The sequence below is a fragment of the Coregonus clupeaformis genome, chromosome 29 (genome assembly GCF_020615455.1).
Source record: "Coregonus clupeaformis isolate EN_2021a chromosome 29, ASM2061545v1, whole genome shotgun sequence".
NCBI lineage: Eukaryota > Metazoa > Chordata > Actinopteri > Salmoniformes > Salmonidae > Coregonus > Coregonus clupeaformis.
The window spans coordinates 51,121,926-51,147,993 of record NC_059220.1 but is presented as its reverse complement, the minus strand read 5'-3'; the positions used below and the strand labels follow the sequence as shown (position 1 = coordinate 51,147,993).

Here is a 26,068-nt window from a genome sequence, read left to right as displayed (position 1 = left end):
ACAGGTTGACATCCATATCAGGTGAACCATTTAGAAATTGCAGCACTTTTTGTGCATAGTCCCATCAAAGTATTGGGACAAATTCCCTTATGTGTATTAAAGTAGTCAAAAGTTTAGTATTTGGTCCCATATTCCTAGCGTGCAATGATTACACATCAAGATTGTGAATCTTCAAACTTGTTGGATACATTTGCTGTTTGTTTTGGTTGTATTTCAGATTAACTGTGTAATGTATTGTGTCATTTCAGGTCGCAGTTGTAAATGAGAACTTGTTCTCAACTGGCTTACCTGGTTAAATAAAGGTAAAAAATTAATAAATAAAAAATGTATTATTTCGGAGTCACTTTCATTGTAAATAAGATTAAATCTAAAATCAAATCAAATGTTATTTGCCAAAGGTGTAGACCTTACCATGAAATACTTACAAGCCAGGAGCCTATGTCAATCTACTATCCCCCAGTACAAAAGTCGACCTATTCTATTGTGTGCAAGAAATAAATATTCCAAACATAGTCTGGGACAGTTGTGGGATGCAATAGATCCCAAATCAATACATCCACTAGTATCAAAAAAACTTTTTTTATGGAATGTGGCTGACGCAACAGATCAGAACATTTAGCTTAAAATGTTAATAAACTATTAGGCTATTTCTTCACATTATAAGCGCAGCAATGCGCCCATGGTAGTAGGCTATAAGCGCAAACGTTCCAATTGCAGAAAACACCATTATCAAAAGTGACCGCAAATGCAATTATGCATGTAATGCTTTTATTATAAAAGGTGCATTTTTATGGTGAACATGATCTTCCCCAAAATTGAAACTCATGCGCTGCTTATAAACTCAGCAAAAAAAGAAATGTCCCTTTTTCAGGACCCTGTCTTTCAAAGATAATTTGTACAAATCCAAATAACTTCACAGATCTTCATTGGAAACGCTTCAATGAACCATAAACAATTAATGAAAGTGCACCTGTGGAACGGTCGTTAAGACACTAACAGCTTACAGACGGTAGGCAATTAAGGTCACAGTTATGAAAACTTAGGACACTAAAGAGGCCTTTCTAATGACTCTGAAAAAGACCAAAAGAAAGTTGCCCAGGGTCCCTGCTCATCTGCGTGAACGAGCATAAGGCATGCTGCAAGGAGGCATGAGAACTGCAGATGTGGCCAATAAATTGCAATGTCCATACTGTGAGACGCCCAAGAGAGCGTTACAGGGAGACAGGACGGACAGCTGATCGCCCTCGCAGTGGCAGACCACGTGTAACAACACCTGCACAGGATCGGTACATCCGAACATCACACCTGCGGGACAGGTACAGGATGGCAACAACAACTGCCCGAGTTACACCAGGAACGCACAATCCCTCCATCAGTGCTCAGACTGTCTGCAATAGGCTGAGAGGCTGGACTGAGGGCTTGTAGGCCTGTTGTAAGGCAGGTCTTCACCAGACATTACCGGCAACAATGTCGCCTATGGGCACAAACCCATCGTCGCTGGACCAGACCGGACTGGCAAAAAGTGCTCTTCACTGACAAGTTGCGGTTTTGTCAAAGGAATGAGCGTTACTAACTGTAAGTCACTCTGGATAAGAGCGTCTGCTAAATGACTAAAATGTAATGTAATGTAATACACCGAGGCCTGTACTCTGGAGCGGGATCGATTTGGAGGTGGAGGGTCCGTCATGGTCTGGGGCGGTGTGTCGCAGCATCATCCGACTGAGCTTGTTGTCATTGCAGGCAATCTCAATTTTTTATTTATTTTATTTCACCTTTATATAACCAGGTAAGCCAGTTGAGAACAGGTTCTCATTTACAACTGCGACCTGGCCAAGATAAAGCAAAGTAGTGCAATAAAAACAACACAGAGTTACATATGGGGTAAAAAAAACATAAAGTCAGAAATACAACAGAAAATATATATACAGTGTGTGCAAATGTAGCAAGTTATGGAGGTAAGGCAATAAATAGGCTATAGTGCAGAATAATTACAATAGTATTAACACTGGAATGCTAGATGTGCAAGAGATTATGTGCAAATAGAGATACTGGGGTGCAAAAGAGCAAAATAAATAACAATATAGGGATGAGGTAGTTGGGTGGACTAATTTCAGATGGGCTGTGTACAGGTGCAGTGATCGGTAAGGTGCTCTGACAACTGATGCTTAAAGTTATTGAGGGAGATAAGAGTCTCCAGCTTCAGAGATTTTTGCAATTCGTTCCAGTCATTGGCAGCAGAGAACTGGAAGGAATGGCGGCCAAAGGAGGTGTTGGCTTTGGGAATGACCAGTGAGATATACCTGCTGGAGCGCAGACTACGGGTGGGTGCTGCTATGGTGACCAATGAGCTAAGATAAGGCGGGGACTTGCCTAGCAGTGATTTATAGATGGCCTGGAGCCAGTGGGTTTGACGACGAACATGTAGTGAGGACCAGCCAACAAGAGCGTACAGGTCACAGTGGTGGGTAGTGTATGGGGCTTTGGAGACAAAACGGATGGCACTGTGATAGACTACATCCAATTTGCTGAGTAGAGTGTTGGAGGCTATTTTGTAAATGACATCGCCGAAGTCAAGGATCGGTAGGATAGTCAGTTTTACGAGGGCATGTTTGGCAGCATGAGTGAAGGAGGCTTTGTTGCGAAATAGGAAGCCGATTCTAGATTTAACTTTGGATTGGAGATTCTTTATGTGAGTCTGGAAGTTGAGTTTACAGTCTAACCAGACACCTAGATATTTGTAGTTGTCCACATACTCTAGGTCAGACCCGTCGAGAGTGGTGATTCTAGTCGGGTGGGCGGGTGCTAGCAGCGTTCGATTGAAAAGCATGCATTTAGTTTTACTAGTGTTTAAGAGCAGTTGAAGGCTACTGAAGGATTGTTGTATGGCATTGAAGCTCGTTTGGAGGTTTGTTAACACAGTGTCCAATGAAGGGCCAGATGTATACAAAATGGTGTCGTCTGCGTAGAGGTGGATCTGAGAGTCACCAGCAGCAAGAGCGACATCATTGATATACACAGAGAAAAGTGTCGGCCCAAGAATTTAACACTGTGGCACCCCCATAGAGACTGCCATAGGTCCAGACAACAGGCCCTCCGATTTGACACACTGAACTCTATCTGAGAAGTAGTTGGTGAACCAGGCGAGGCAGTCATTTGAGAAACCAAGGCTATTTAGTCTGCCAATAAGAATGCGGTGGTTGACAGAGTCGAAAGCCTTGGCCAGGTCGATGAAGACGGCTGCACAGTACTGTCTATTATCAATCGCGGTTATAATATCGTTTAGGACCTTGAGCGTGGCTGAAGTGCACCCGTGACCAGCTCGGAAACCGGATTGCATAGCGGAGAAGGTACGGTGGTATTCGAAATGGTCGATGATCTGTTTGTTAACTTGGCTTTCGAATACTTTCGAAAGGCAGGGCAGGATGGATATAGGTCTGTAGCAGTTTGGATCTAGAGTGTCACCCCCCTTTGAAGAGGGGGGATGACCGCGGCAGCTTTCCAATCTCTGGGGATCTCAGACGTTATGAAAGAGAGGTTGAACAGACTAGTAATAGGGGTTGCGACAATTTCGGCGGCTAGTTTTAGAAAGAAAGGGTCCAGATTGTCTAGCCCAGCTGATTTGTAGGGGTCCAGATTTTGCAGCGCTTTCAAAACATCAGCTGTCTGAATTTGTGTGAAGGAGAAGCGGGGGGGGGGCATGGGCGAGTTGCAGCAGAGGGTGCAGAGTTGGTGGCCGGGTTAGTGATAGCCAGATGGAAAGCATGGCCAGCTGTAGCAAAATGCTTGTTGAAATTCTCGATTATTGTAGATTTATCGGTGGTGATAGTGTTTCCTAGCCTCAGTGCAGTGGGCAGCTGGGAGGAAGTGCTCTTATTCTCCATGGACTTTACAGTGTCCCAAAACTTTTTGGAGTTAGTGCTACAGGATGCAAATTTCTGTTTGAAAAAGTTAGCCTTTGCTTTCCTGACTGCTTGTGTATATTGGTTCCTAACTTCCCTGAAAAGTTGCATATCGCGGGGGCTATTTGATGCTAATGCTGTACGCCACAGGATGTTTTTGTGCTGGTCAAGGGCAGTCAAGTCTGAGGAGAACCAGGGGCTATATCGGTTCTTAGTTCTGTATTTTTTGAATGGGGCATGTTTATTTAAGATTGAGAGGAAATTACTTTTAAGGAACAACCAGGCATCCTCTACTGACGGAATGAGATCTATATCCATCCAGGATACCTGGGCCAGGTCAATTAGGAAGGCCTCCTCGCTAAAGTGTTTTAGGGAGCGTTTGACAGTGATGAGGGGTGGTCGTTTGACCGCGGACCAGTTACGGACGCAGGCAATAAGGCAGTGATCGCTGAGATCCTGGTTGAAGACAGCTGAGGTGTATTTAGAGGGTATGTTAGTCAGGATGATATCTATGAGGGTACCCATGTTTACGGATTTAGGGTTGTACCTGGTAGGTTCGTTGATAATTTGCGTGAGGTTGAGGGCATCTAGCTTGGATTGTAGGATGGCTGGGGTATTAAGCATATCCCAATTTAGGTCACCAAGCAGTACGAACTCTGAGGATAAATGGGTGGCAATCAATTCACATATGGTGTCCAGGGCACAGCTGGGGGCTGAGGGGGGTCTGTAGCAAGCGGCAACAGTGAGAGACTTATTTCTGGAAAGGTGGATTTTTAGAAGTAGAAGCTCAAACTGTTTGGGCACAGACCTGGATAGTATGATAGAGCTCTGCAGGCTATCTCTACAGTAGATTGCAACTCCACCCCCTTTGGCGGTTCTATCTAGACGGAAAATGTTATAGTTGGGGATGGAAATTTCAGAATTTTTGGTGGCCTTCCTGAGCCAGGATTCAGACACTGCTAGAACATCAGGGTTGGCAGAGTGTGCTAACGCAGTGAATAACTCAAACTTAGGAAGTAGACTTCTGATATTTATGTGCAAGAAACCAAGACTTTTGCGATTACAGAAGTCATCAAATGATAGCGCCTGGGGAGTAGGAGTGATACTGAGGGCTGCAGGGCCTGGGTTAGCCTCTACATCACCAGAGGAACAGAGGAGGACTAGAATAAGGATACGGCTAAAGGCTTTAAGAACTGGTCTTCTAGTGCGTTGGGTACATAGAATAAAGGGGGCAGATTTCCGGGTGTTATAGAAAAGATTCAGGGCATTATGTACAGACAAGGATATGGAAGGATATGAGTAAAGTGGAGGTAAACCTAAGCGTTGGGTAACAATGAAAGAGATAGCATCGCTGGAGGCATCAATTGAGTCGGTGCTGTGCGTTACAGGGAAGACATCCTCCTCCCTCATGTGGTACCCTTCCTGCAGGCTCATCCTGACATGACCCTCCAGCATGACAATGCCATCAGCAAATACTGCTCGTTCTGTGTGTGATTTCCTGCAAGACAGGAATGTCAGTGTTCTGCCATGGCCAGTGAAGAGCCCGGATCTCAATCCCATTAAGCAAGTCTGGGAACTGTTAGATCGGAGGGTGAGGGCTAGGGCCATTTACCCCAGAAATGTCCGGGAACTTGCAGGTGCCTTGGCGGAAGAGTGGGGTAACAGCTCACAGCAAGAACTGGCAAATCTGGTGCAGTCCATGAGGAGGAGATACACTGCAATACTTAATGCAGCTGGTGTCCACACTAGATACTGACTGTTACTTTTGATTTTGACCCCCCCTTTGATCAGGGACACATTATTCAATTTATGTTAGTCACAAGTCTGTGGAACTTGTTCAGTTTATGTTTCAGTTGTTGAATCTTATGTTCATACAAATATTTACACATGTTAAGTTTGCTGAACATAAATGCAGTTGACAGTGAGAGGACGTTTCATTTTTTACTGAGTTTATATGCCAGTTAGGCGATACACCCCTTCTAAAGCGGATTAATGTGCTTAATTTTAAGAAGTTATTTGGCCACTTTAGTTGTTATACAAACCTTATTAAAACATATAGGCCTATGGGCTAGGCTACATGAGGTGTGTGACTATGATTCGAACAAGTCGCAAAAAAAAGGCATTGTTTCTTATGCTGGGCATCATTCACAAGTGATAATATATCATTCACAAGTGATAGGCTAATATTGTCACCCATCAGACTATTCTTGATTTAATCTTGTCTTTACATATACTAAATAATTTATGTGTGACATTTGTTTTGATTTAGAATGGACCATTATCATGCACCTGTATCAAAACAGGGCAGTGGGAAAAAATTAATGTAATCTATGCACTTAAATGGAGGACGCTTTTCACCGTGGTTTATTTTCATGCCAGCCAGGTAGGCTACACTCCTGTTGTAAATTTAAGCAATGTACTTAATATTAGGAAAGTTGAGAAATAAATATACAGTGGGGAGAACAAGTATTTAATACACTGCCGATTTTGCAGGTTTTCCTACTTATAAAGCATGTAGAGGTCTGTAATTTTTATCATAGGTACACTTCAACTGTGAGAGACGGAATCTAAAACAATAATCCAGAAAATCACAATGTATGATTTTTAAGTAATTAATTTGCATTTTATTGCATGACATAAGTATTTGATCACCTACCAACCAGTAAGAATTCCGGCTCTCATAGACCTGTTAGTTTTTCTTTAAGAAGCCCTCCTGTTCTCCACTCATTACCTGTATTAACTGCACCTGTTTGAACTCGTTACCTGTATAAAAGACACCTGTCCACACACTCAATCAAACAGACTCCAAGACCAGAGAGCTGTGTAAGGACATCAGGGATAAAATTGTAGACCTGCACAAGGCTGGGATGGGCAACAGGACAATAGGCAAGCAGCTTGGTGAGAAGGCAACAACTGTTGGCGCAATTACAGTGGGGAAAAAAAGTATTTAGTCAGCCACCAATTGTGCAAGTTCTCCCACTTAAAAAGATGAGAGAGGCCTGTCATTTTCATCATAGGTACACGTCAACTATGACAGACAAAATGAGAAAAAAAAATCCAGAAAATCACATTGTAGGATTTTTTATGAATTTATTTGCAAATTATGGTGGAAAATAAGTATTTGGTCAATAACAAAAGTTTCTCAATACTTTGTTATATACCCTTTGTTGGCAATGACACAGGTCAAACGTTTTCTGTAAGTCTTCACAAGGTTTTCACACACTGTTGCTGGTATTTTGACCCATTCCTCCATGCAGATCTCCTCTAGAGCAGTGATGTTTTGGGGCTGTCGCTGGGCAACACGGACTTTCAACTACCTCCAAAGATTTTCTATGGGGTTGAGATCTGGAGACTGGCTAGGCCACTCCAGGACCTTGAAATGCTTCTTACGAAGCCACTCTTTCGTTGCCCGGGCGGTGTGTTTGGGATCATTGTCATGCTGAAAGACCCAGCCACGTTTCATCTTCAATGCCCTTGCTGATGGAAGGAGGTTTTCACTAAAAATCTCACGATACATGGCCCTATTCATTCTTTCCTTTACACGGATCAGTCGTCCTGGTCCCTTTGCAGAAAAACAGCCCCAAAGCATGATGTTTCCACCCCCATGCTTCACAGTAGGTATGGTGTTCTTTGGATGCAACTCAGCATTCTTTGTCCTCCAAACACGACGAGTTGAGTTTTTACAAAAAAGTTATATTTTGGTTTCATCTGACCATATGACATTCTCCCAATTTTCTTCTTGATCATCCAAATGCACTCTAGCAAACTTCAGACGGGCCTGGACATGTACTGGCTTAAGCAGGGGGACACGTCTCGCACTGCAGGATTTGAGTCCCTGGCGGCGTAGTGTGTTACTGATGGTAGGCTTTGTTACTTTGGTCCCAGCTCTCTGCAGGTTATTCACTAGGTCCCCCCGTGTGGTTCTGGGATTTTTGCTCACCGTTCTTGTGATCATTTTGACCCCACGGGGTGAGATCTTGCGTGGAGCCCCTAATCGAGGGAGATTATCAGTGGTCTTGTATGTCTTCCATTTCCTAATAATTGCTCCCACAGTTGATTTCTTCAAACCAAGCTGCTTACCTATTGCAGATTCAGTCTTCCCAGCATGGTGCAGGTCTACAATTTTGTTCTGGTGTCCTTTGACAGCTCTTTGGTCTTGGCCATAGTGGAGTTTGGAGTGTGACTGTTTGAGGTTGTGGACAGGTGTCGTTTATACTGATAACAAGTTCAAACAGGTGCCATTAATACAGGTAAGGAGTGGAGGACAGAGGAGCCTCTTAAAGAAGAAGTTACAGGTCTGTGAGAGCCAGAAATCTTGCTTGTTTGTAGGTGACCAAATACTTACTTTCCACCATAATTTGCAAATAAATTCATAGGTAACGAGTGGAGGACAATATAGCTTTTTGGTCTAAACTCCACTCGCCGTGTTTGGAGGAAGAAGAAGGATGAGTACAACCCCAAGAACACCATCCCAACCGTGAAGCATGGAGGTGGAAACATCATTCTTTGGGGATGCTTTTCTGCAAAGGGGACAGGACGACTGCACCGTATTGAGGGGAGGATGGATGGGGCCATGTATCGCGAGATCTTGGCCAACAACCTCCTTCCCTCTGTAAGAGCATTGAAGATGGGTCGTGGCTGGGTCTTCCAGCATGACAACGACCCGAAACACGCAGCCAGGGCAACTAAGGAGTGGATCCGTAAGAAGCATCTCAAGGTCCTGGAGTGGCCTAGCCAGTCTCCAAACCTGAACCCAATAGAAAATCTTTGGAGGGAGCTGAAAGTCCGTATTGCCTAGCGACAGACCCGAAACCTGAAGGATATGGAGAAGGTCTGTATGGAGGAATGGGCCAAAATCCCTGCTGCAGTGGGTGCAAACCTGGTCAAGACCTACAGAAAACGTATGATCTCTGTAATTGCAAACAAAGGTTTCTGTACCAAATATTAAGTTCTGCTTTTCTGATGTATCAAATACTTATGTCATGCAATAAAATGCAAATTAATTACTTAAAAATCATACAATGTGATTTTCTGGATTTTTGTTTTAGATTCCGTCTCTCACAGTTGAAATGTAAGTATGATAAAAAAATTACAGACCTCTACATGCTTTGTAAGTTGGAAAACCTGCAAAATCGGCAGTGTATCAAATACTTGTTCTCCCCACTGTAGTAGGCCTAGCCTATAGAAAGCTGATGGGACACTCTTTTTATTAGCGGCCATCACTCTGTTTTCTCTCGCAATTGCATAGCCAATAGAAATGTTGCGCAACATGAGCTCTCATGAAGTGTTTGATTACATTTTAGAGTACATTTTCATTGATGTCAGAGTGATTAGAGGGACAATAGAGTGCTGAGTACCAGGCAGTCAGCAGGTTTGGAAGGCTACTAATGACCAGCAGCAGCATCAGAGCTTGGCCAAGACTAATTACCGTGACGGTCATGTGGAATTTGACTGCCTTCATGACTCGTGACCGCCGATGTGGCGGTAATATGGTCACCGCAACAGCCCTACTCATCATCAAACTTTGATTATTTGAATTGGCTGTGCAGCGGTAGGGCAAAAAACAAAACGTGCACCCATGGGGGCAGGACCCTGTACTAGGGTATAGGCTAGGGTTGGGTGGTATCCAGATTTTCATATCGTCATACCGTCCTTCTCTCATGCCAGGAGTTACGGTATTACCCACTAAATACACAAGTGGACGCCAAAAACCCCCGCAAAAAAGCCCATTGGGTGTCTATTACCAAAATGCTAACACATTTAGCACAAGTAATTGCGATCTTGTATGAAGGCTGCTAGCTAAATATGCTAATGAGCGTGAACAAAAATAAACACATTTCAAAGACAGGCAATCCAGCTCATAAAGTTATACATATATAGGTAGGAGCTACCGAATGTCATTTTTGGTCTGTTTGGACATTTACAAGTGATTGTGACCGAGAGACATTGTCAAAATGAACAAAGTTTTGCCGCATGCTTGTCTGAAGGAAGAACAGCAGCATCTGTACACGCTGTGTCTGTGTGGGGTCTGGAGTCGCTAGGGCAACGGGCCTGCTTGCTCTGCTCAGAGAAGAGGGGGGAGGAGCAGACGGGCTGAGAATGGAGAGGAGAAAAAAATGCAAGGAAATCAAGATCGCAGGCAGCTGTACAGATTTCTCAAACACAAAAGAAAGCTAACACTAAATGATTCCCCATCTCCTTATTAATTCAGCCACTTACCTAGATATTGCAGAATTCTGCGTTTTTCACGCGGGAAAAAAGACAACGCATAAGAGATATCTTGCTACGTTCTGCAAACGCAGATCTAAAACGCTTCTTATTGTAATTTTTGCACGGCATCAGACACATTTTGTGCTTCCGTTGCACTTCTCCACTCAGATCAAAATTCACGAACGGGCATTCTAACAGCAGACAGCACTCTGACTGATGTGTAGTTACTTTTCTCCGGTACTTTTCAGTGTAGCCTATTTTTCTCTGGTAAAATGCAAGATTAACATTAAGCAAAACATTAGGAAATGTAGCTGGCTACTTTCTTTCTATGATAAACATTATAAATAAATATAAATAAAAAATACCTTGCTTTTTCATTGTAAGCTTATTTAAGTTAATTCATATCATCCAAGATGGCGAAGTAGTGCAGTCCTGTTTCTGTCGTGTGTCTGTAAATAGCCTGTAAATACCCTGTTTTTTGTATTTTTCGTACATATTTCCCTATCAGACTTTTCATCCTTCTACAAAATATACTTTCCTGCAACCCGCCTCACTCAATGTGGAACGGATTCTATTATTGACTTACCTTTTATCTAGAATCTAGAATCTCCAGTTGAAACTAGCTAGCCAGCTAACTAGCTACTTGCTATTAGCCACAGCTAGCGGTGTTTCACCCAGATCATTGGATTTTTTCCGCGGGATTAATTTTAATCACTGGACATTGATCACCGGATATTCGGCCAGTCTGCACAGCGCGTTATCGACCCAGAACATATCAGTTTTTCTGCCGGAATCACTGATTCTCTGGACCTTTAACTCCGATTCATCGCTACCAGCTGGCTACAACAACAACAAAACGGACGCTGTGGTCTGGCTAATCATCCCGAGCTAGGCCCATCTCCCGGCTATCTACCTCTCTATCAACCGGACGGGACCACCTAGTGTTGACACGGGGCCCCGCCGATCCTACACGACTGGTCTGCCGACGAAATCGTCTGATGTGGTTACGACGTTAACCACGAAGATTCCATCCATCTGCTAGCCCTGGCCCGTTAGCACACGTTATCCGTGGCCTCTTACTCACTAAACTGAACTAGCTACTGAACTAGCTACTTGCTATTAGCCACAGCTAGCGGTGTTGCACCCAGAATATTGGATTTTTTTCCGCGGGATTAATTTTTAATCACTGGACATTGATCACCGGATATTCGGCCAGTCTGCACAGCGTGTTATCGACCCAGAACATATCAGTTTTTCCGCCGGAATCACTGAATTCACTGGACCTTTAACTCCGGATTCATCACTACCAGCTGGCTACAACAAAACGGACGTAGCACACGCTAGCCGTGGCCTCTTACCACCGGACCTTATGATAACTCAGCTATACAGCTGATATCTGCTGGACTGTTCCTTTTTACGGTACTACATCCTGTTTATGTTTAGCCTCAGCCCAAACATGGTTAGTTTATTGTTGTTTCGGTTATTTCTAATTGTACTATATCACTGTAGACCCCCAGCCTAGCTAAACCTGCCTTAGTTAGCTCCTTTGTCCCTCCGCCCATACACTCAGAGACCGACTCAATTGATGCCTCTAGAGATACTATCTCTTTCATTGTTACCCAACGCTTAGGTTTACCTCCACTTTACTCATATCCTTCCATATCCTTGTCTGTACATAATGCCCTGAATCTTTTCTATAACACCCGGAAATCTGCCCCCTTTATTCTATGTACCCAACGCACTAGAAGACCAGTTCTTAAAGCCTTTAGCCGTATCCTTATTCTAGTCCTCCTCTGTTCCTCTGGTGATGTAGAGGCTAACCCAGGGCCTGTAGCCCCCAGTATCACTCCTACTCCCCAGGAGCTATCATTTGATGACTTATGTAATCGCAAAAGTCTTGGTTTCTTGCACATAAATATCAGAAGTCTACTTCCTAAGTTTGAGTTATTCACTGCGTTAGCACACTCTGCCAACCCTGATGTTCTAGCAGTGTCTGAATCCTGGCTCAGGAAGGCCACCAAAAATTCTGAAATTTCCATCCCCAACTATAACATTTTCCGTCTAGATAGAACTGCCAAAGGGGGTGGAGTTGCAATCTACTGTAGAGATAGCCTGCAGAGCTCTATCATACTAGCCAGGTCTGTGCCCAAACAGTTTGAGCTTCTACTTCTAAAAATCCACCTTTCCAGAAATAAGTCTCTCACTGTTGCCGCTTGCTACAGACCCCCCTCAGCCCCCAGCTGTGCCCTGGACACCATATGTGAATTGATTGCCCCCCATTTATCCTCTGAGTTTGTACTGCTTGGTGACCTAAATTGGGATATGCTTAATACCCCAGCCATCCTACAATCCAAGCTAGATGCCCTCAACCTCACGCAAATTATCAACGAACCTACCAGGTACAACCCTAAATCCTTAAACATGGGTACCCTCATAGATATCATCCTGACTAACATACCCTCTAAATACACCTCAGCTGTCTTCAACCAGGATCTCAGCGATCACTGCCTTATTGCCTGCGTCCGTAACGGGTCTGCGGTCAAACGACCACCCCTCATCACTGTCAAACGCTCCCTAAAACACTTTAGCGAGGAGGCCTTCCTAATTGACCTGGCCCAGGTATCCTGGATGGATATAGATCTCATTCCGTCAGTAGAGGATGCCTGGTTGTTCCTTAAAAGTAATTTCCTCTCAATCTTAAATAAACATGCCCCATTCAAAAAATACAGAACTAAGAACCGATATAGCCCCTGGTTCTCCTCAGACTTGACTGCCCTTGACCAGCACAAAAACATCCTGTAGGCGTACAGCATTAGCATCAAATAGCCCCCACGATATGCAACTTTTCAGGGAAGTTAGGAACCAATATACACAAGCAGTCAGGAAAGCAAAGGCTAACTTTTTCAAACAGAAATTTGCATCCTGTAGCACTAACTCCAAAAAGTTTTGGGACACTGTAAAGTCCATGGAGAATAAGAGCACTTCCTCCCAGCTGCCCACTGCACTGAGGCTAGGAAACACTATCACCACCGATAAATCTACAATAATCGAGAATTTCAACAAGCATTTTGCTACAGCTGGCCATGCTTTCCATCTGGCTACCACTAACCCCGGCCACCAACTCTGCACCCTCTGCTGCAACTTGCCCATGCCCCCCCGCTTCTCCTTCACACAAATTCAGACAGCTGATGTTTTGAAAGCGCTGCAAAATCTGGACCCCTACAAATCAGTTGGGCTAGACAATCTGGACCCTTTCTTTCTAAAACTAGCCCGAAATTGTCGCAACCCCTATTACTAGTCTGTTCAACCTCTCTTTCATAACGTCTGAGATCCCCAGAGATTGGAAAGCTGCCGCGGTCATCCCCCTCTTCAAAGGGGGTGACACTCTAGATCCAAACTGCTACAGACCTATATCCATCCTGCCCTGCCTTTCGAAAGTATTCGAAAGCCAAGTTAACAAACAGATCACCGACCATTTCGAATACCACCGTACCTTCTCCGCTATGCAATCCGGTTTCCGAGCTGGTCACGGGTGCACTTCAGCCACGCTCAAGGTCCTAAACGATATTATAACCACGATTGATAATAGACAGTACTGTGCAGCCGTCTTCATCGACCTGGCCAAGGCTTTCGACTCTGTCAACCACCGCATTCTTATTGGCAGACTAAATAGCCTTGGTTTCTCAAATGACTGCCTCGCCTGGTTCACCAACTACTTCTCAGATAGAGTTCAGTGTGTCAAATCGGAGGGCCTGTTGTCTGGACCTATGGCAGTCTCTATGGGGGTGCCACAGGGTTCAATTCTTGGGCCGACACTTTTCTCCATGTATATCAATGATGTCGCTCTTGCTGCTGGTGACTCTCAGATCCACCTCTACGCAGACGACACCATTTTGTATACATCTGGCCCTTCATTGGACACTGTGTTAACAAACCTCCAAACGAGCTTCAATGCCATACAACAATCCTTCAGTAGCCTTCAACTGCTCTTAAACACTAGTAAAACTAAATGCATGCTTTTCAATCGAACGCTGCTAGCACCCGCCCACCCGACTAGAATCACCACTCTCGACGGGTCTGACCTAGAGTATGTGGACAACTACAAATATCTAGGTGTCTGGTTAGACTGTAAACTCAACTTCCAGACTCACATAAAGAATCTCCAATCCAAAGTTAAATCTAGAATCGGCTTCCTATTTCGCAACAAAGCCTCCTTCACTCATGCTGCCAAACATGCCCTCGTAAAACTGACTATCCTACCGATCCTTGACTTCGGCGATGTCATTTACAAAATAGCCTCCAACACTCTACTCAGCAAATTGGATGTAGTCTATCACAGTGCCATCCGTTTTGTCTCCAAAGCCCCATACACTACCCACCACTGTGACCTGTACGCTCTTGTTGGCTGGTCCTCACTACATGTTTGTCGTCAAACCCACTGGCTCCAGGCCATCTATAAATCACTGCTAGGCAAATCCGCCTTATCTTAGCTCATTGGTCACCATAGCAGCACCCACCCGTAGTCTGCGCTCCAGCAGGTATATCTCACTGGTCATTCCCAAAGCCAACACCTCCTTTGGCCGCCATTCCTTCCAGTCCTCTGCTGCCAATGACTGGAACGAATTGCAAAAATCTCTGAAGCTGGAGACTCTTATCTCCCTCAATAACTTTAAGCATCAGTTGTCAGAGCACCTTACCGATCACTGCACCTGTACACAGCCCATCTGAAATTAGCCCACCCAACTACCTCATCCCTATATTGTTATTTATTTTGCTCTTTTGCACCCCAGTATCTCTATTTGCACATCATCTCTTGCACATCTAGCATTCCAGTGTTAATACTATTGTAATTATTCTGCACTATAGCCTATTTATTGCCTTACCTCCATAACTTGCTACATTTGCACACACTGCATATATATTTTCTGTTGTATTTCTGACTTTATGTTTTTTTTACCCCATATGTAACTCTGTGTTGTTTTTATTGCACTACTTTGCTTTATCTTGGCCAGGTCGCAGTTGTAAATGAGAACCTGTTCTCAACTGGCTTACCTGGTTAAATAAAGGTGAAATAAAAAAAATAAAAAAATAAAACAGTGCCTTCAGAAAGTATTCATACCCCTTGACGTATTCCATATTTCGGTCTGCTACAGCCTGAATTCAAAATGGATGAAATGTGTTTGTTTTTTTACCCATACACACACACACACACACACACACACACACACACACACACAATACCCCATATTTTAGAAATGTTAGCAAATTTTTCGAAAATTTAATATAGAAATATCTCCTTTACATAACTATTGCCACCCCTGAGTCAGTACTTTGTAGAAGCACCTTTGGCGACGATTAAAGCTTTGAGTCTTTTAGGTTAAGTCTCTAAAAGCTTTGCGCACCTGGATTGTACAATATTTGCCCATTATTATTTTTACAATTCTTCAAGCTCTGTCAAGTTTATGGTTGATCATTGCTAGACTGCCATTTTCAAGTCTTGCCATAGATTTTCAAGCCGATTTAGGTTAAAACAGTAACTAGGCCACTCAGGAACATTCAATGTTGTCTTGGTAAGCAACTTCAGTGTAGATTTGGCCTTATGATTCAGATGATTGTCCTGCTGAAAGGTGAATGTCTCCAGTGGCTGTTGGAAAGCAGACTAAACAAGGTTTTCCTCAAGGATTTTGCCTGTGCTTATAGCTGTATTCCATTTACTCCCTAGTCCTTGCTGAAGACAAGCATACCCATAACATGATGCAGCCGCCACCATGCTTGAAAATATGAAGAGTGGTACTCAGTGATGTGTTGGATTTGCCCCAAACATAACACTTCGATTCAAGACTAAAAGTTCATTTCTTTGCCACATGTTTTGCAGTATTACTTACAGTACATTCGGGAAAGTATTCAGACCCCTTGAGTTTTTCCACATTGTGTTACGTTACAGCCTTATTCTAAGATGGATTAAATTAAGAAAAAAATTCTCAGCAATCTACACACAATACCCCATGACGTCCAAGTGAAAACAGGTTTTTAGAAATGTTTGCAAATTTATGAAAATATAACAGAAATACCTTATTCACATAAGTATTCAGACCCTTTGCTATTACACTCGAAATCCAGCTCAGGTACATCCTGTTTCCATTGATCATCCTTGAGATGTTTCTACAACTTGATTGGAGTCCACCTGTGGTAAATTCAATTGATTGGACATGATTTGGAAAGGCATACACCTGTCTATATAAAGGTCCAACAGTTGACAGTGCATGTCAGAGCAAAAACCAAGCCATGAGGTTGAAGGAATTGTCCGTAGACCTCCGAGACAGGATTGTGTCGAAGCACAGATCTGGGGAAGGGTACCAAAACATTTCTGTAGCATTGACGGTCCCCAATAACAGACTGGCCTCCATCATTCTTAAATGGAAGATGTTTGGAACCACCAACACTCTTTCTAGAGCTGTCCGCCCGGCCAAACTGAGCAATTGGGGGAGAAGGGCCTTGGTCAGGGAGGTGACCAAGAACCCGATGGTCACTTTGACAGAGCTCTAGAGTTCCTCTGTGGAGATGGGAGAACCTTCCAGAAGGACAACCATCTCTGCAGCACTCCACCAATCAGGCCTTTATGGTAGAGTGGCCAGACAGAAGCCACTCCTCAGTAAAAGGCACATGACAGCACGCTAGGAGTTTGCCAAAAGGCACCTAAAGACCATGAGAAACAAGATTCTCTGGTCTGATGAAACCAAGATTGAGCTCTTTGCAAAGTGTCACGTCTGGAGGAAACCTGGCACCATTGCTACGGTGAAGAATGGTGGTGGCAGCATCATGATGTGGGGATGTTTTTCAGCAAAGTACATAGAGATACTTGATGAGAACCTGCTCCAGAGCGCTCAGAACCTCAGACTGGGGCAAAGGTTCACCTTCCAACAGGACAGCGACCCTAAGCACATAGCCAAGACAACGCAGGAGTGGCTTCGGGACAAGTCTCTGAATGTCCTTGAGTGGCCCAGCCAGAGCCCGGACTTGAACCCGATCGAACATCTCTGGAGAGACCTGAAAATAGCTGTGCAGCGACGCTCCCCATCTAACCTGACAGAGCTTGAGAGGATCTGCAGAGAAGAATGGGAGAAACTCCCCAAATACAGGTGTGCCAAGCTTGTAGCATCATACCCAAGAAGACTTGAGGCTGTAATCACTGCCAAAGGTGCGTCAACAAAGTACTGAGAAAAGGGTCTGAATACTTATGTAAATGTGATATTTCCGGGGGTTTTTTTATATAAATTTGCAAAAATTTCTAAAAACCTGATTTTGCTTTATTGTGGGGTATTGTGAGTAGATTGATGAGAGGGGAAATCAAATGTAATCCAATTCAGAATAAAGCTGTAACATAACAAAATGTGGAGAAAGTCAAGGGGTCTGAACACTTTCCGAATGCACCAATGTTCCCTCTAATTTTTTGGGACACTCAGCAAATATTTGGTCTTGAAAGTTGTGAGAATTCTGTGCAACTTCCGGCGCTTTGAAAGTGAACACTGAGGCTGTACCCTAGACTATTTGAGCATAATGTAGGCCTACCAACAAAACCAATGGAGCAAATCCCATAACATTTTCATATGGAAATAACTTTTGATTTCTATGATATAGCCTACAGTAGCCTATATGTGGTGTTTAATGCAGGCCTACATTGCATGAGACTTTTAAAAACGTTTTTACATTATGAAGGGCTTGACATTAATTCATGATTTTTTACTTGGTCTGTAACACCATGGGCGAAATAGGTAACTGTAAATTGTATTGTGTTGTATGATGCAAGAAACCACTTTACAAAATACAATTAATTATTATTACCATACAGATAATTAGACAATGTATGCTACCCCTCTGCCTAATGGATTATTTGCATATTCAAGCCTGTCTCAAAATACAACACTGCCCCTTTAATTAAGACATAATCTTTTTACCTGACTGGCTTTTCAAAGACAGCTTGTAATGTAGCCTTCACGTTTTGTGCTCTTGTTGGAAGCAAGAACTCCCCATTGCTGACCTATACTTATCTATAACTGGGCTAATAACTCGCTAAATAGCAAAGAATATCAACTAAATGTGCACACGCGCTCTGAACTGATCTGAAAAGCCCATTCACTCGCAGGTGATTGAAAGACCGCTCGTGGGCTACCCCCGCCAATAGAATTCTACTCCGTTGCGCTCTGGCTCTGCCTACAACAAAATCATTTGTTTTTGTTTGTTGCGTTGAAAAGGGGCTGCTATAATGTTGATTCGATCACAGAAACAACGTTGATTTATATAGTGCAAACTAATGGGGCGAACTCAGTGAAGTTCAATCTCTTGCATCTGTGAAGCATGGCATTTCTCATGCGTGGCAGTCCTGGAGGAGGTGATGTGCGTAGCTTAGAGGGAACATTGTAAGGGACTTTGAGCAAACTGCATATCCTGAGGTCGCGTTTGTTGTAGCTGGGGACTTTAACAAAGGAAATCTGATTAAAATTCTCCCGAAATTCCATCAACACAAAGCCTGTGCTACACACAGAGAGAAGACGCTTGACCACTGTTATTATATTACAATGTGTTTTTATCAGGGGCGCAACGTTGGTTTTAGAAGTGGGGGGGGACATAGTTAAAATAAAACATTAAAATATAGCTGGGTCACCCCGTCCTGCCCCTAGGGGTCCACGGTCCTGTAGCGCTCCAACACACCCCTCTCAGCATTAGGATCTTAGTGAAACATTCATTATTGGTTTCAGATGTGTTAGGCCAAGGCAAGAGTGACAACAGTACAACAGACCCCCAGGGCCAGGACCATGCAGCCCAGCAGCTAGGGGTTGCCTAAGGCTCCCCTGACGTGGGCATGTTTTCAATACAGACTCCTTTTGTCTTACAGGATTCCATAAAAGGCATCCAGCCTTATGAAAGTTGCACAGTATACCCTTAATCTTAAAACAAATCTAGAGATACTGTACATAACTTGACATTTCTTCCACACAGTGTGGGAGGATAACCAACCTTCCAATTAATGGCAATGCATTTATTAGCCACTATAAATGCTAGGTTAAACAGTTTCTTCTGATGACAGTCTCCAGTATCAACATTTCCAAGCAAACAAAAACAGGGAAAAGGGAGAATCTGTAGACATGCTGAGATAAAAGAACATACTCTTTGCCAGAATTCAGCCAGCCTTCACAAGGATACAACATATGCAAATATGTCCCCTTTTGTGCTTTACACCTCCAGCAGAATAATACAATTTCTGAGTGCATGATATTCAGTTTCACTGGCATATAGTACGTTCTATGGATGGTCTTAAACTGCAGTAATCTATGTCTGAGATTATATGAAAATGACTGGGCATTCTAACATATCTGTATCCATTCATCAACAATAGCATCTCCCAGGTCTTCCTCACATTTTGTTTTACATGTTTTGTGTCATCGGGAAAAGCCTCTATCAACCCTTGATACCATTTGGAAATCAACTTTGGAGGTTTGTCAGACTGCCTTAAAATAGCATCTGGCTTGTCCAGTGTTTGCTGGACATAGAGAATAAAGTGTTGTATCTGTAAAAATTAATCTCACCTCTGTCACAGACTGGTCTTCCCTGGCTGCCTGACTCTGCTGAGACCCCTGTCACCATCTGATCCTCCTAAAATGAGGCATGACAAAGAATTACCTTGGTGTGCATTCATACATTATGTTATCCAAGAATAGAATCAATGGTTCAATAATTGAAATGACCATTATTCCCAGATCCCAGACTGTAGCTTTAAGCTTAAGCTGCTGTCCTGTAGCTACTGTAGGTCTACCCATCAATTCAAGATGGAACTTTGTATCATTCACTGAATATACTGCTAAATTCACCTGAGCTCCGTAGACTGGTCTTCCCTGGCTGTCTGACCCTGCTGGGACCCCTGTCACTATCTGATCCTGCTAAGACATGATGAGCATAGTGTTGTGTACTGACTGCACTAGAGGGCTGCATTCCCACGGGATGCCTGAGGGACCTGCGGTTCCCGACAGAGATTGTGGCGCGGTCTGCATTTTTTTGTTGTCCCACAGATTATTTTGAAACGGTCCTCTCGTTCTGCTTTGTATGCGTTAACCTATTGTGTTTTTAATACATATTTTTCACATTATTCACACAGTCAGAATTTGCTGCTTCAACTTCAGTAGCCTACCTCTCCTAGCTGGGCGTGAGAGTTCAAGTGCGCGTAGTATGTGTGGTCTCATTGAAATAGAGTAGGCTGCCTACATCGGCGGAGAATCACGTGGCAGTTAACTTGAATATGAAATTAACTTCAATATGATTAGACTGTAGTTTACTACAGTGTCTGTAAATAAATATTGATAATGAAAAGAAGTGGAGGGCGCTCAACCAACGTGAGTCGAAGTGCAATCAAAATTTTCTATCATGATCATGATTGAAAAGGCACAACGTGCACATAGGTTAGGCTACTATGGTGAGCGAGCTTTGCGCCTTTTCATTTTCAATAAGTATAGATTACCCATTTATTTGTCTCTGCCTGCAAATCATCATCCTAAAAGGTAGGCTATATCCTATAGGACTATGCAAAACATAGCAAATGTCGCTGTCATCGTTCTTGCTGCCTCCATTTCAGTAGCCATACCTGTGAGATCAGGTGCGCATGTGGTCTCATTTAAATAGAGTAGGCTATAGCCTATGTATACATGGGCAGAGAAGCACGGGACAGTTATCTTTCCAAGGAAATGTACTTCCTAAATAGGCTTATAATTAGGATATAGTTTACTACATTGCCTAGAAATAGGCCTAAATATTGCTCACCCATATTTCTCAGTCTGAAAATCTTCCCACTCCTAAAAGGTAAGCTATAAAAATAGCTCAATAGAAAGTGCAAGTCTCTCCAACTCTGCTCTCTTCAAACTACATCTAGCATATTGGCTGATATAGCCCAGTAATAGAATGTAAGAGCCATGTGAGAATCTCTGGTAATTTAACCTATTTCTTAAGTTATTTTTGCACATTTGATATTGCCTACAGGGCGCAAAATTGCTGGGACCATGGCTGGCAAATTAGCTGCGTCACATTCGCCTAAAATAATATTGCGGGACTGCGGTTGGGTTTGGGACCAGTTCTTGCGGTAGCGGGTGGGAGTTGGACAGAAAGCCAGTGGGTGCGGGCAGGAGCGGGATGAAGAAATCGGTCCTGTGCAGACCATGACAGTGAAGCCTGTAACGTTAGAGCTGTTTATTACTGTGTCAGTGTGAAAAGTAGGGAATTAGCTAGGGAAACTTACAGATCAATAACGTTACATTGACATACTGACTAATACAACTCACATTGCACTGAAAAGATCAATCTTCAATCATTTGGCCGATGGTTTCGTCGTTTGATTCAGGCAAAAATAATAGCTAATGTAAGTTAACATTTGGCCAGCTCTCTCTCTAGTGGTCCATCAACTGGCGAAAGCTTGCCAAGTTCATTTACTTCTGAAACGTGACAAAACAAAGGCTACAAAACATTTCCATACAAACAACTGCTGTTAGATAGTAATAATAGCCACCTCATATCGCTGACAGATAACTAGAGGCTAGAGCTGACCTGGCTGTGGTAGCTACTCACTAGCGTAGCTTATTCATTCACCTCAGTCGAGAGGGGATGAAACATTAGCTAACTTTACATGTCAGTTACAATACTAGCTCAGCACAGCGAATAAACACTAGTTTCGTTTTTTTCTGTTAATTTATTTTTAATTTATTTAATTTTAAACTTTATTTAACTAGGCAAGTCAGTTAAGAACAAATTCTTATTTACAATGACGGCCTACACCGGCCAAACCCAGACGACGCTGGGCCAATTGTGCGCTGCCCTATGGGACTCCCAATCACGGCCGGTTGTGATACAGCCTGGAATCGAACCAGGGGGTCTGTAGTGACGCCTCAAGCACTGAGATGCAGTGCCTTAGACCATTGGAATGTGAACAGCAGTTACCTTGCAAACTACATCAGTCAACTACAGAGTAGCCAGTTCCTTTTACAACTCGGTGAAAGAGCCCAACACGTACACTGACCTATGCTCAACTCTCCTGTGCTGGTCCAGCCAGCCTTCCAGAAGCTTTGCCTTCACACAGCCTGTCAGCCCGCTCTGTGGTGTCCGTGTGGTCCTAAATCCAGTCAGATAAAAACTCCAAACAGCCTACCTGACCACTCGGAGGCGTCTGCATTGTCCTAAAGCACACTGTTGCCTCGTTTTGTATCACATTCCAATGATAAAACTGGGGGGATCAAAAATGCAATTTCTGAATGTGGGGGGGGGGGGGACATGCCCATCCCCAGTGAAAGTTGCGCCCCTGGTTTTTATATGGAGTGTGTGTGTATGTGTGTGTATGCATGTGTGCAGTGGAGGGTCAAAAGCTTCAAAGCATGCACATCATTGAGGACCATTTTGCATACCCCACCATACCATGAGACATCCATATCTTAATCACTGGAAAATATAAAACGGTTGAGTTTGATATAATTTGAAAGCTTAAAAACAGGGTTGTCAAACTATTTAAAAATTTATTTTAAAAAAGCTTCAGAGATATTTACATTTAACGTCAATTATCTGAACGTCAATTATCTGAAAACCCGTAAACTCCGATCTGTTCTTATTCGCATATGTTGTAGCTTAGACACTTCATCTGAAGTTGTGTTGTGCCTGCCATCGTTTGAGACACAACATGCTCGAATACAGGGTGGGTGTCATTTCAATCACAGAAATACAATTCATAGCATAGACCTGTCCCTTCAGATTACTGCAATTTAGCTGGTGCACTATTTACATTTTAACTGAACTGAAATGTTTACTTCTATTTACTACCACAAAGATGGCCGCCGGTCCAACGTCAACTTAAATGGTCATGTCTATCTACAGTGGGGAGAACAACATTTACATTTTAGTCATTTAGCAGACGCTCTTATCCAGAGCGACTTACAGTTAGCGCATACATTATTTTATCGAACCCACAACCCTGGCGTTGCAAACGCCATGCTCTACCAACTGAGCTACATGTATTTGATACACTGCCGATTTTGCAGGTTTTCCTACTTACAAAGCATGTAGAGATCTGTAATTTTTTATCATAGGTACACTTCAACTGTGAGAGACGGAATCTAAAACAAAAATCCAGAAAATTACATTGTATGATTTTTAAGTAATTAATTTGCATTTTATTGCATGACATAAGTATTTGATCACCTACCAACCAGTAAGAATTCCGGCTCTCACAGACCTGTTAGATTTTCATTAAGAAGCCCTCCTGTTCTCCACTCATTACCTGTATTAACTGCACCTGTTTGAACTCATTACCTGTATAAAAGACACCCGTCCACACACTCAATCAAACAGACTCTAACCTCTCCACAATGGCCAAGACCAGAGAGCTGTGTAAGGACATCAGGGATAAAATTGTAGACCTGCACAAGGCTGGGATGGGCTACAGGACAATAGGCAAGCAGCTTGGTGAGAAGGCAACAACTGTTGGCGCAATTATTAGAAAATGGAAGAAGTTCAAGATGACGGTCAATCACCCTCGGTCTGAGGCTCCATGCAAGATCTCACCTTGTGGGGCATCAATGATCATGAGGAAGGTGAGGGATCAGCCCAGAACTACACGGCAGGACCTGGTCAATGACCTGAAGAGAACTGGGACCACAGTCTCAAAGAAAACCATTAGTAACACACTACACCGTCATGGATTAAAATCCTGCAGCGCACGCAAGGTCCCCCGGCTCAAGCCAGCGCATGTCCAGGCCCGTCTGAAGTTTGCCAATGACCATCTGGATGATCCAGAGGAGGAATGGGAGAAGGTCATGTGGTCTGATGAGACAATAATATAGCTTTTTGGTCTAAACTCCACTCGCCGTGTTTGGAGGAAGAAGAAGGATGAGTACAACCCCAAGAACACCATCCCAACCGTGAAGCATAGAGGTGGAAACATCATTCTTTGGGGATGCTTTTCTGCAAAGGGGACAGGACGACTGCACCGTATTGAGGGGAGGATGGATGGGGCCATGTATCGCGAGATCTTGTCCAACAACCTCCTTCCCTCAGTAAGAGCATTGAAGATGGGTCGTGGCTGGGTCTTCCAGCATGACAACGACCCGAAACACACAGCCAGGGCAACTAAGGAGTGGCTCCGTAAGAAGCATCTCAAGGTCCTGGAGTGGCCTAGCCAGTCTCCAGACCTGAACCCAATAGAAAATCTTTGGAGGGAGCTGAAAGTCCGTATTGCCCAGCGACAGCCCCGAAACCTGAAGGATCTGGAGAAGGTCTGTATGGAGGAGTGGGCCAAAATCCCTGCTGCAGTGTGTGCAAACCTGGTCAAGACCTACAGGAAACGTATGATCTCTGTAATTGCAAACAAAGGTTTCTGTACCAAACATTAAGTTCTGCTTATGTGATGTATCAAATACTTATGTCATGCAATAAAATGCAAATTAATTACTTAAAAATCATACAATGTGATTTTCTGGATTGTTGTTTTAGATTCTGTCTCTCACAGTTAAAGTGTACCTATGATAAAAATTACAGACCTCTACATGCTTTGTAAGTAGGAAAACCTGCAAAATCGGCAGTGTATCAAATACTTGCTCTCCCCACTGTATTTCTATGATTCCAATAGGCTACTGAACTGGAGGCAGCAAGAATGATGACAGCGACACAATAGAATGACAGTATAATTTAAAACAACAGATATTCACATTCAAGTCATCATTCTCTGTTGTGTGGACCTCCAACCATCTTTTTGGTACCATTTGAAAGTTGAAATTTCAATTTTATTTCCGTTTTAGTACATTTATCAGCCAAAACATGACACACAGCCTGTATTCAACAGCATGCTGTGTCTCAATCGATGGCAGGCACAACACAAATACGTAAGATTATGTCAAGTTGGGTCTAAGTTGGAACATATGCGAATATGAAAAATAAATCTGTGTTTTTATTTATTTTCAGATAATTTACGTTAAAGGGTAGGTATCAGCGGCAGGTAGCTTAGTGGTTAAGAGCGTTGTGCCAGTAACCGAAAGGTCGCTGGTTCTAATCCCCGAGCTGACTAGGTGAAAAATCTGTCGATGTGCCCTTGAGCAAGGCACTTAACCCTAATTGCTCCTGTAAGTCGCTCTGGATAAGAGCGTCTGCTAAATGACTAAAATGTCAATGTAAATGTATGGATTGGATATGGATTTGGATTAGTATATGCATCAAAAGTCCCAATGCAAAGTTATGACTAACCTTTTTATTTTTGGAGTTATTACATAAAACAGATCAGAATTACAAAGAATGCCGATATCATGTCGGAAAATGTTTTTCCGGGGTGTGATGTAATATGGAAGACCCGGCAAGCCAGAGTATTCCCTATGATGTAAACTCCAACAGAAATAACTTCAAATGTATATCTTAAAATTAAACCAAATCATTTGCACTCAAACAATTGCCAGCTTAAAAGCAAATACTTAATGAATTTAATGTTACAAATCAACTTGCAAGGTTGCTAGCCAACTAGCAGGGCTTGACATTTACTTTTTTTGCCGTTTGTCCTTCGGACAAGTAGGACAGATTTTTATCTTGTCCGAAAGCTCAAGTCATAATAATTTTTATTTTATTTGTTTATATACAAAAATACATCTAACACCATGGCCCAAAAAGGTGACTGAAAATTGTGTTTTTTGCAAGGAACCACTTCACAAAATAACCTTATTATCACTGGTATTGACAATGGAAGGCTGCCGGGCTCTGATCCCATGTATTATAACCCCTGCATTTGTGGCCTTGAGCAAGGCACATAACCCCCCACAAATTAAAGTAGGCTACTGCACTGATAGGCTACTGTATAAAACACACATGTGGTTCGTCAACCCTCCATCTGGAGCGCTACTGGGTGTGCAAGCTTTTTATCCAACCCTGCTAAAACACACCAGTCAGCCAATCCA

General features: G+C 43.1%; 1 protein-coding gene across 2 annotated transcripts in view; it reads right to left on the bottom strand.

Moving 5' to 3' along the window:
• The window catches only part of LOC121545191 (CAP-Gly domain-containing linker protein 4), a 127,425-nt gene that overhangs the window by 90,901 nt on the left and 10,456 nt on the right, over positions 1-26,068 (bottom strand). Inside the window, exon 1 of one of the 2 annotated variants that reach the window (XM_041855648.2) lies at positions 19,694-19,728. The exons of the other annotated variant lie outside the window; for it this stretch is intronic. The gene's annotated coding sequence lies outside the window, so the exon portion shown is untranslated. Of the gene's footprint in view, positions 1-19,693; positions 19,729-26,068 lie in introns of those variants that run through there. 2 annotated transcript variants of the gene reach the window in all.